This window comes from Gallus gallus, chromosome 10 (genome assembly GCF_016699485.2).
Source record: "Gallus gallus isolate bGalGal1 chromosome 10, bGalGal1.mat.broiler.GRCg7b, whole genome shotgun sequence".
NCBI lineage: Eukaryota > Metazoa > Chordata > Aves > Galliformes > Phasianidae > Gallus > Gallus gallus.
In genome coordinates, this window is record NC_052541.1 from 12,818,612 (window position 1) to 12,827,964 (window position 9,353).

Consider the following 9,353-nt stretch of genomic DNA (forward strand, 5'->3'; position numbering starts at 1 on the left):
GTCAGAAAGCAACATCAGGCAGTAATCATGCACATCTCCTCTCCCTGATGCTCTCAGCCAACTTCCTCCTCATTTTGGCCTCAGAAACACAGCTGACTTCCCATCCTAGCCAGTATCAAGCATAAAGGGCAGTGAAGCCAGGCTCTCCATGCCCCAGGGGAGACTGACAGCATGTGAAATACTGTACTGGTCACAGACAGATCAGTACAAGAACCACCGTGCAACCACAGACTGGGACAACTGGAAGGGGTTTGCAGAAAACCAAAGTTAAACTAGACTGAAACACGTGGCACAAAGCACGAGGGGAGATTAAAGAGTTAATCTGTGTAGTTTGGCCCAACAGCACAGCTCCAGCTATAGCCTAGTCTCAAAGAATGCAGTACCTGGCTCCCCTATATCTAAGAGCTAGAGCTCCCCCTACCCCTGTCTATGCCCCTCCATCCAGAGAGAACAGAACAAGCGTTGCTGGGCCTGCTCTGCTCCAGTCCCCACCGTACATCCCAGTGTGCTGCAGTGACACAGCTCGGCCCAGACAGGACACAGAGCTCTTTGCACGTTCCTCCTCAGGATGCCTTCAAGTTGCATGTTAGCAAGGTGCTGGGGGATATAAGGGCTGCCAACGTAGGTGCAAGGAACACACGTACCCAGGACCACACTCCTTCCAACCCCACCAACAGGGCTCACCCCAACAGCCCAAACCTCAGCTAGCCCTCAGGAGTGACAGAATCTTATCAGATCAGCCCAATTTCCTTTGCTTCCACAGCACATGCAAAGAAATAAGCTGACATTTGGCTTCTTGCAGAGAACAGCAGATCATATAGAGAGATTAAGAGCAGCTCCTCTCCCCCAGACACCATCTCCGCCCAGCTGGGCAGCAGGCAGGCTGTGCTGAGCAGTGCTGCTCCAGCGCCTCTCTGTGGATCCCAGCCTTCTTCCTCCCGCACACAATCCACCGGCTGTGATGTTTTTCCTTTCTTAAACACGGAGCCTGACTGTAGTGCCTCTCAGCTTGTCGCTTGGCCCGGGGAAAACTATGTTTCATCTTTTGACGGTCATCTTTACGATACCTCTGGAAGCTTTTCTATAGTTTCCAGCAGCGAAACAGCCCGAAATCGGCTCAGATCTACAGTTGCCTGGGGCTCACGAAGCAAAGGGAATGACACAAGAGCTGGCAGAGGCATCCTTGTTGGAAGAGGCCAGCAGGTGCCCCTGATCCTTTGCAGAACGTGCCATGAGCTCAGCACACAGCTCCATCACCAACACACGTGCCAACGCCCTGATCGTACCAATTCTCTCGTATCCCTCCAAAGAAGCAGGAAGCAAACGATCCCCCACTGAAGTCATGAGGAAAAACAAAGGCTCTTCATGAGCCTCCTGCAGCTGCTTGTTGTTTTCCCTTCTCTGTGCAGCCTGCCAGCTCCTGGTTATCTCGGCCAAGCACATGATTAGGGTTTTAGAGCAACTTCCAACTGCAAACAAACGAGCGCATCTTGAGATCAATGCACACAAACCGGTGGCTGCACTGCACATCTCACTGCTTAGCGGATCCTGCCCTGCCTCTCCTGCAGATGCTGGGAAAGCCCTGTCCTGATTCTGGGCAGGCAGCAGATGGGGTGTGATTAGAGGGCTCAGGTCCCCAAGCCCTTTACGTTTGTGCAAACAGCAAGAATTAGCTGGTGGAGCAGCCATGTATTCATTGTGCTGGCTGTCCGCAGAATGGGAAATCCCGCCTGGAGCAATCCCCCATGCCCAGATATGGCAGAAGGTCCATTGTTTCTTAAACTGCCACAGAAACAAAATAACTCAGCTGTTACTGCCACCTCAGCAAGAGCAGAGCACAGGACGGAGGACCGCTCCTTGTTCACTTCGTTGCTAAACCAGGTGGCTCGGCTTAAACAGGCATTGGAGGTGGCTGGAGCTTACCAGCTTGGCGTTGCACTGAAGCAGATGGCAAGTGCTCACGCGGCCCAGTATCGATATCCATAACAATCAGATGAGCTGTGAGCTGTAAGCCGTGGCAGACGGAAAACGGCAGCACAAAGGGCCTTACTGGAGCTCTCAAAACCCTCCACCAAGGCAGCAAATAGGAACGCTTACGTTCAAATAACTTGCATTGCAAACAGCAGAACAACTGGGACGCTGCTTCTGTTTCCTACCTCCACACCAGACTGGTTGCCTTTACCTCCAGAAGAGCTGAGATCTCAAGATCATCACCAAAACTCAGTGCAAAATGAGACAGTTCGCGATGAGAACCCGAAATGGGACCTTGGTGTGGGGGTGCCTGCATAGCTCTGTGCTGAAACCCACATATCCATGCATTGCTGAACCTTCGGGGGAGTCACCAGCAGGAGGCATGGAAAAAATACAGCTTGCAGGAATGGTTGCTGGCAGCTTTGGTACATTCTTTGTGGATTAGGCAGTCACCCTGGAAGCATGATCAGCTGTAAAGAGACTGAAGCTTTCACATGGTATTTGTATAAATGTTTGTTACGTACACTAACACAGCCCCTCCTGTGTTGGTGGCTGTAACGTCACAGCCCTGCAGTGCCAGGAGCCAGGCGAATATGTTTTGTAGATGCTCGAAATGCATATTTTCAGTCTCCTCTCCCAAATCCCCTCAAGTTCCCTTGGCTGCCGTAAGAAACAAAGATGCCCAGTGGCAAAAATGCAGTTCTGCTGTCAGCTCCGGGCTGAGCAGTCGTATTCTGCAGCTAACACCAAGGTGCTGCCACGCAACTACAGCCCTCAAAATACAAAGGGATGGTTCACCTTTCTATGGCCTCTGACCTATGTGTTTGGCCCAGGTGAGCTCTGAGTCACCCTGCAGTGTCACTGCCCCGCTGTACTCCGGAGATGCCCATCTTCATGCCTGCATCCACTCAGTACTCAGATAACTGCTCCCTGCATCCTAGCAGTCACTGCTGCCTCACAAGGGAAGGAGGCTGTCAGCACAGCCCCTGCCACTCTCCCACTTCTGCTGGCATAATGCTGACAAGAGCTTCCTTTCCAGCTTCTTAAGATTAAGGCATGGGATGGGTTTTCTGCCACTGATCGGATAACACCGTAGGATTCACTCAGGATACAAGGAATTTAGGGAAGCCTTCCAGGTAGTAAGTGCTGTAAGGCCATACCTGTGCCCATCTGTTCCACTTCAGATCGGAAAATTAAAGCTCAGCGATAAGAACGAACAGAATGTTATCGCTGTGGATCCGGCTCCAGCTTAAGAATTCAAGGCAGAAGTGACCCAATAAGAGATATCACACTGCCATCTAGTGACACCATGAACCCAGTGCGCCTGCTGAGCTCTGCACCCGGCATGAGGGTGCCCCTCGAACCAAAAAACCTACAACACAAACCTACTTCAGTATCGAACTGACCTAGGAATGGTGGGGAGCAGCGTGGTACAAAGAGGTCCCAGCTCTGCCTGGCTGTGGGGACCAAACGAAGAGGCAGCAGTTAAGCAATATTGTTAACTGACAGTCTTGCACTGTGATTTACGTTGCACAGATTCACCTAGAACCAGCACGCTCTCTCTACCTGGAATGAGAGGCCTGCCCCAGGCACCCAGACTTACAGCTGTGAGTTAGCCTAGGGAGGACAGAAAGGAGAGGAGGAAGGGACACACGTTCTGGGTGGCTGGCAGGGGTGCAGTTAGTTGAACATCAACCTTATGCAGACAGATGCCTGTGTCACAGTGCACGGAAGAGCCCAGAGAAGCTGCAGGGTGAGAACACGTGTGGACATGACACCACAGCTTGCAATAATGCTCTTACCTTACTTATCTCTGCACTTACAAATCACTTAAGAAAATGGTACGTCTCTCAATGGTAGGTTCTCTAAGGACTCGAAAGGCAGATCTGGTTCCTCTGAGAAAGCCTCCTTCAGTGGGTAGGAGTTGAAGTGAGAAAGGAAGATGGTGCTGTGACTGGCTCTGCTCCGTGCCAATGCATCTGCCTGCTGCTGCTGCTCAGCTCTCAGTCAGAGACAACAACAGTGGAGGACTGTTAGCAGAGACGTACCAATACATAACAGCCAGTCAGGTCTGAGCAACTCTTATAGATTAACCCACAAGGTTATGCTGGGAGAATTTGTGCTCCCCCCCTCTCAGACATTTGCCTGACTCAGGATTATGCCACTGCTTGACATGTCTTGTGTACCAGCGGGTCGTAATAATGACAGTGGCAATATGTGGCAAAGGGGCTGGTGTGAGGTTCCAGCCAATCCCCTTCCCTATGGAAACAAAGCCTGCTTCCTTCCAGGTAAGAGCCCCCAAAACCTGCCTGGGAATGATGCTGGAGATGCAAGTCCCTGTCTGCCATGCAAGCAGGAAACCACAGTCCCCAGAGCAACAGAGTTGATAGAAAGATGGCAGGAAACCCTTAGTCTGTCTTCCAGGTTTAAGTTACTCTGTCAAGGACAGAAGGAACAAGAAAGAAGTGCCCTGGGTACCTGGCAGAGACCCAGCCAGCTGAGCATCAGCCCTGGAGCGGGAATACCTGTAGTTCTGGCACAACCACTGGATTTCAGGGCTGGGACCAACTCCTAGCTAAACCAAGCTGTATGGCATGGCACAGCTATCCGGGTGAAGCTAGTAGAAAATCCTCTACCAAAAGAAATCTGAGCCTCCCGGCTGGACCCAGCCACTGTAACACCTTGTCTGTCCGGAGTGAGATCTACCAGAGGCTGCCTCATCTGTCTGCCACGTGCATGGTATGCTGGACTTCCTGGCCCTGCGTGCTCCTACCAAACACAAAGACTCCACTGTACACAGCACTAAAAGCTCCACAATGGGAGAAGCGGTGTGTTTTTTTTTTAATCTTTGCCTATGTACTCTCTCATTTATTTTAAACCAAGGAGCAAAGTTTGTTTGACTCCATGCTGGTGTAGGGTTGACAGTTTAAGCCAGGCTTTTGTTCTCGGAGATGGAATTTACAGAGTCAACCCAACCCAGAGTCAGTGATTTCTAACTGGAGCTCGGTGTCATGCAGTGACATACTTCACGTGTCATCAACATTTAGCCCAGTTGGATCACCTGCCTGGTTCCATCTACAGAATCCAGCCGGGCAGGAGAAAATGAAAAGTAGCACATCTGAGTAAGGAAGGAAGGAATATATGTAAAAGAAAGGCCTTGATAAGTAGGTAGAACTGCAAAAGGATCTGGAATGATGCTAAGCCTCTGTCCTGAAACCTTAGGGTGAAAGCAGTAGAACCAAGTCAGAAGCTTCCATCTGCACTTCACACGTCCCACACTGACGATCCATGGAACAGAATGCTGACTGGGACTCCCACTCACCTGGGGACCTCATCTTTGCTCTCATTCTCACCCTCGACCTCCAGATACCCCTGATAAGTGCTGTGGAAAACTGCCTCCCGCTTATCCCATTGGGAGTCCTCAATCAGGTGTCTGTGCCCCAAACCCAGCATGCTGCCATCATCTGCTTTCTTCAAGGCATCCAAAAGGCTCTGGAAATTTGCCCCTAGATCAGAAACATAAAGGGAAGAGTCACAGCCCTGGGAGAAACAGACACTATGGAGATGGGGAAGAACCCAGATGCACATTTACTATCCCATCTTCAGGGAGGCACTGTCCTGAAAAGGACCACAGTGCATTTTCCTGGTAGAAGTAGCTCAACATTAAGAACACACACTAGGGACTTTCCATATCACTAGCCCATTTTCCAGTATTTGAAGGGAGAAATTAGGAGAAGTCATCTGAGGACCCAGCTCACCTTGCCTTTCTGAGGCATTCTGACATCATCTCAGTACCAGGTTAGCTCCCCGCCCATCCTCTCTGTAAAAGAGAACGTTCTGATGAATCCAGGATCAAAGTGACAAGATAAGGGTGCTGTCAGGTTGCCAGAATCTAGGAAGCAGCCTCCTCTCTCTCCGGTGGCAATGAAGCCAAGGACGCGTGACATCTGATTCCAGGCACACTGAGGTATTTTGTGCTAACAAAAGTGACACGTGAGGTGGTTGGGCAACAAGTAAGTCCCACTACAGGATTACTGGTAACTACAAAGACAGGTCAGGGAGGGATGAGGGAGGACATTACTGAGACTTTCTGGCTGTTCTGTAGGCTTAAGGGCCATGATTCCTTTTGCCACCTGCATGTTCCAAGTACAGAAACAGCCTCTAACCTGCAATGGGTTTGGGTGGCTTCACTTTCAGCAGCAGCACTGGGAGACTCAGCTTTACATTGACTTTATCTGTCGTCAGGGAGACTCCTGCAACAGAATAATGAAGAGTCCACAAGAAAATAAAGCTGCAGAAGCAGGACTAAAGGTTGCAGAGCGCTGCTGAGTGCAAGAAAAGATTTGACTTCAGAGAGCCTAGGACTGCAGGTCATAGATGTGCTTTGCTGGGAATGGAAAATCCTAAGGGGACCTGCACTGCTGTGTCCCCACCACCACCCACACACTAACACACACCTAGGACTGGGCTGAACAGAAAAGGTCTGGCTAAATAACCAACCATGTCTGAGAAGGAAGAGGTGAGAACTCAGGTGGATAGAAGTGAAACCTAACAAGGTAAAAGTGACACAGGAGAAGGCTTAGCATTGGCTCAGCATTTGAAATTCCTCAGAACAGCCCAGCACCTTCACTGAGGCCAGTTACCATCTCTGCAGAACCATCCCTGTGCTGCTCCAGACTTCTCTGCCAAAGAACAGAAGTGGCAGTGGTCAGTTCCAACAAGCTCTCTGTGCCAGGGTAGATTCAGCTATGATCCCACCAGGCTCCTCTCCAGGGCAATCTAAAAGATGAACCCAAGTCACTGCCCCTACCAGGACCAGACTCTCCAATGGAGGTACCAGGTCTGATTCCCTGCCTGCTCCTTCACCTTCCCCTAGTGACACAAAGGAGAAGATCTGGGAATACCTTTGCACAGGGCCTCCTTGGATGAGGCAACGTTGCTGGGAAGGGAGCTGGCAGTTTCAGGGAGGGGCAGCAGGAATGCTGGCCCTGGGACCAAAGGAATCTTGCTGGAAAGCGTGTCCTGGGAGACTACGCATGTCCCAGGAGCACAAAGGCCTTGTGCAATGTGGGCTGGGTGGCTGGAGCAGCTGCAGAGACACATCCCCCTGGGCTGCCAGACTCGTTCAGCCTGTATGTTGCTGTCACTGCCCGCAAGAGCAAGGCTTGGGGAAAGACCTGTAGGCAAGAGGCTATAAGAAGAAATAGCACAGAGAGTGGGGAACCATTTTGTACTGCAAATGTCCAGCTTGACTCCTCTCCCTGAAAGCCAGCCTTGCTGTGGCCCCTGAACTCCGTCCTGCCTTCTTCAGCCAGGAATCCTTAGGCAATCTGCAGACCTCCAGCCAAACTTCTGAGCTGCTTGCATTGGGAAACCCTGTTGAGCAACTGGAAGCAAGGAGGAAAGGTCTCTCAAGCAAGCAGCCTCTGTTGTCTTACATCCTTAAAACAACGTGTGGCTATTTTTTAAAATACAAAATCCCTGTGAGATCCGTGCAGTCTACCTCTCACGTAAGGATTCGTATGCATGACTGAGACTGACATCGCAGCCTTCAGCTCAGCCTCCCAGTGTCCCATGAGCACCACAGGAAGGAAAGCTGCTTCATAGAGCCTTCTGGCACAAGGAACTGCACTGACCAGTTCCAGTCAGCCAACTTTTGGGATCAGCGCTGATCCACTCCAGGCCTTTTGGAGAGGACAAGGAGTGGCAGAAGCAACTCTTTAAGCTGGAGGAGGAATGGAGAGGGTTAGAAACAGGATTCCCGGGAACCTAGAATGCTTGGAATATTTGAAAAGCAGTGGAAATCACTTTCCTGAGACTAGTCTAGAGGCAGGCTCATTCCTCTGGTCCTATATGGAAGGTATCAGGGACCTCCAGCAGCTGCTTTTGCTGCAGATACATCTCTGGGATGCTGGCATTCAGAAATGAGTTTGGCACTCAGGTAGTGTACATCACATCACAAAACTACCTGCATGCTCCTGGCTTAGTGAATAGGCTCTCTGCTGACCTCAGGAAACTCTGCCATGGGCAATTAGTGCTCTTCACAACATTATTTCCCTGCCCTTGCCCAGTTTCTAATGGTTGGCAACTCTGCCTGCAGCAGAGGGGTTGAAACTGGGTGATTTTGAGGTCCCTTCCAACCCAAGCCATACTATGATGGTGGTAACTGACTCAGTACTTACCACCTCATTTAGGATTTTAATGAGCAGGAAGATTTCCTTGTGAAAGCAGAAGAGCCAAACAAGCCCTGCAATGGAAATACAGAATTAGCAGAAGGAAAGTGAACAGATGGCAGCCGTGCTCTCGAGAGAGGACTGTTATAACATGCTGGGGTGTGAACAGGGCTATATTTTTTTTCCTGGGCACGTGGAAGAATATCCCACTGCTTCCAGCAATAAACTTTCATTGGCTTCCTTATGTCAACACCAGCGAGCTCTCGATTGTACACAGCGATGGATAATGGAGTTTGAAGGCCATCTCTGCCAGAAATGACAGGTTTCAGACGAATCAAGAAACAAACCTATTTACCACAGGACTACGCAATTACAGATGCTGAAACAAAGCAGAGGCAAGAGGTCACACTTAGCAATGCTTTTTTCTTTCTGGTCCAATGTATTCCTAAAATATATTGCACTTCAGTCTCAGCTCCACATCTGCCTTTGCTGTTTCAGTCAGGACACCAAACCCGCACTCTTTTCTAAACCCAAGGCCACTCTATCACCCTACAACCTGTTATCTAACACCTTTCTCTGAAGGGCTTTCTAGGAAACCTGCCAGCCACGCTCACACTCCTGGTTTAGCACTCTTCCATAAAGCAGCTGCCAACTCTTCAGCTCCAGAGCACAGCTACCCACCAGTCATGGCGGGGATACCCATGTCCCACTCACCCATTTCATCCACAGCCTGTGCAGTGTGGCACTCATTCCCTAAATCTGAGGAGCTGATGGCACAAACCTCTGTCTCGACTGCATCCCAAGCACTGACCTGCTTACAGTCAACCATCCTGAAGGCAGCCAGACCCATGCACAGACCAACAAAGATGTATTTTCCAGACACTGCCAGGCAATTATCTGTCCCAGTTACCTACCAAGAAAGGGAAAAGATAAGTGCACCCAACTGGCAGCAGACACAGCTTCCCAGGTTGGGAAAGACCTGTAAACCCAAACATCAGCCCACCCCTACCGTGCCACTGACCACATCCCTCAGTGCCCCGTCTTCATGGCTCTTGAACACCTCCAGGGATGGTGACCCCAACACCTCCCTGGGCAGGGGACAGATGAGACAAGCAGCACTTCTGCTCCAAACGCCCCTGTGGCCCCAGGAGCAGCCCTTTTCTCTTACAGGGTATTCACCATAACACAACGCTGAGCTCACTCATTTGT

General features: G+C 50.5%; 1 long non-coding RNA gene across 1 annotated transcript; it reads right to left on the bottom strand.

The window, feature by feature from the left end:
• Positions 1-226: 226 nt before the first annotated feature.
• Positions 227-9,335, bottom strand: LOC121113488. The gene is made up of 3 exons (XR_005862851.1): positions 6,138-9,335; positions 5,730-5,791; positions 227-5,477 (listed from the first exon to the last, which is right to left on the bottom strand). It is a non-coding gene; the product is annotated as an uncharacterized LOC121113488 (long non-coding RNA).
• Positions 9,336-9,353: the final 18 nt, after the last annotated feature.